Source organism: Schistocerca serialis, unplaced genomic scaffold (genome assembly GCF_023864345.2).
Source record: "Schistocerca serialis cubense isolate TAMUIC-IGC-003099 unplaced genomic scaffold, iqSchSeri2.2 HiC_scaffold_134, whole genome shotgun sequence".
Lineage (NCBI taxonomy): Eukaryota > Metazoa > Arthropoda > Insecta > Orthoptera > Acrididae > Schistocerca > Schistocerca serialis.
The window spans coordinates 152,501-155,000 of NW_026047558.1; the positions used below are offsets into that span (position 1 = coordinate 152,501).

At 63.7% G+C, this 2,500-nt stretch overlaps 1 pseudogene; it reads right to left on the minus strand.

Annotated features, from left to right (window-relative positions):
- The window catches only part of LOC126439742 (large subunit ribosomal RNA), a 6,776-nt pseudogene that overhangs the window by 1,945 nt on the left and 2,331 nt on the right, over positions 1-2,500 (minus strand).

Here is a 2,500-nt window from a genome sequence, read left to right on the forward strand (position 1 = left end):
GGCGATGCCGTCTTTGACCGCCACCACGTCAGGCTTGCGGATGCCCTCAGATGTTCGGAGGTGGGGCTCCACAGAGACATTGAAGCCCCTCTGCGCGAGTCCACGGGCGACATAACGCACTACAGCGTCATGGCGCTTGACCCGGGACCCGTGCGTCCGAAAGCAAGCCTGAAGTACGTGGTTGGCGGTCTCCACGGCCTGGCATCCCGCGCGGCATCTGGTGTCCGCCTCCCGCCCGCGACTGCGCCGTGCCTTCGTAGGGAAGGCGTTGATGCGGGCGCGGAGGGCGTCGATGTATTCACGCCCAGATAGCAGGCGACTGGTGTCGGCGACCCACTGATGTTGGCCACTGACGGCGGCAGAAGATGACAGCGCCGCACCGTCAATGGCGATGTGTAGGCGCGCCGCCCACATTTCCCCAACCTGCGTTGACGATTTGAGGAGGTGGCCCTCCCACATTAGGTGGCGCTCCAGCACCTCGATCTCACGCTGCACCTCATCCATGCCTGCACCGTCGCAGGCTGGCCCTATCTTCTTCAGCGCCAGGAGACGGGACCGACGGAGGGTCGGACCCATCCATCGGCAAGATGGAATGCCGAGGCCCCCCTGGGCAACAGGAGCGTGGAAGTATCCCAGGGGGGTGTCCGCCGGAAGGCGGAACCATCTCCTGACGGCGGCCCGGATGGTGACGTCGGCCGACTTCAATGCACCCACCCGGGTGCGGCTGAGGGCCAGCCCGTGGTACAGGCCAGGGAGAAGTACGTTGGTGAGAGCGTGGAGGCGCTGTTGCGGCTTCAGCGGAGCTCGGGAGATGACGTCAAGCTGCTCCACAAGGTGGCGACGTGGATTGAAGACGCAGCGACCCGCCGTGGAAAATTGCAGCCCCAGGTACCGGAAGGTTTCACCCACACGCAGGGCAGGCATGGTGGTATTGCCTGCTGTGAAGGTGACATTGCTGTCCACCTTCACCTTCTTCTCGCGCCCTGACGCGACTAAGGCGAGGGTGAAACACTTCCGGGCGTTGATCTGCAGCCCCAGGTGGGCGAGGGCTGCGGTAGCTGCGTCGATGAGGGACTGCAAGCCCCTCGGGGTCGCTGCAAACAGCAAGACGTCATCTGCAAAGGCCGCAGCGTTGACTCTGCGACCGAGGATCCGAGCTCCGATGTGGGAGGGCAGTTGGCCTAAAACGTAGTCCACCGCAAAGTTGAACAGGAGGGGGGAGAGGGGATCGCCCTGGCGAACGCCCCGTGCTGGCTGCACAGACACGCCCACGCCGGCGCCGTCCGCTATCACTGTCGTGCTGCCCTCGTAGCACCGCTCGACGTACTCGACAAAGCAATCCGGTAGGCCATGCGCCTTCAGCACAGGGCGAAGGGCAGCATGATCCACCGAATCGAATGCCTTCGAAACGTCGATCGATGCCACAAAGACAGAGCAGCAGGAGCGAACTGCGTCGGTGAGAGCAGTGTCCAAGATGAAAGTATTTTCCAACATCCCATCCCGAGGGATGAATGCCCGCTGACGTTCGTCCACAGCACAAGCGCGCATCAGGCGTGACGCGAGAACCTTGTGAAAGGTCCGCGCCAACACCGAGCAGACCGTAATGGGGCGAAAGTCAGCGGGGGATGTTGGTGCAGCCGTTTTCGGGAGAAGGGACGTCCGCGCGCGAAGCAGGCGTTCCGGGAGGGCGCGGGCCAGAAGGAAGAGATTCATCACTTTCACCAGGACTTCGTGCGGCAGGCGCCGCAACTCCGCTGGGGTAAGGCCGTCCGGCCCGGCCGCTGATCCCCTGGGCGGCAACGCGGCGGCGACCTCCTCATGTGTGACCGGCCCCCATAGGCACTCAAGAGCGACAGGCTCCGAGTGCGGGAGGAGGCGGTCACGAATGAAGCCCGCGGTGGAGACGGGCTTCTTTGTGAAGAGGTCCGCCCAGAAGTCCAGCAGACCAGGGATGGAGTCATAGTTACTCCCGCCGTTTACCCGCGCTTGCTTGAATTTCTTCACGTTGACATTCAGAGCACTGGGCAGAAATCACATTGCGTCAACACCCGCTAGGGCCATCGCAATGCTTTGTTTTAATTAGACAGTCGGATTCCCCCAGTCCGTGCCAGTTCTGAGTTGATCGTTGAATGGCGGCCGAAGAGAATCCGCGCACCCGCGCGCCCCCGGAGGAGCACGCTAAGGCGGACGCGGCCTCGCAGCAAGGAAGATCCGTGGGAGGCCAAGGCACGGGACCGAGCTCGGATCCTGCACGCAGGTTGAAGCACCGGGGCGCGAACGCCGCGCAGGCGCGCGCATCCTGCACCGCCGGCCAGCACGAGGCCGACCAACGGCGAGAGCAGACCACGCCCGCGCTAAACGCCCGCACTTACCGGCACCCCTACGGCACTCACCTCGCCCAGGCCCGGCACGTTAGCGCTGACCCACTTCCCGACCAAGCCCGACACGCCCCGATCCTCAGAGCCAATCCTTATCCCGAAGTTACGGATCCAATTTGCCG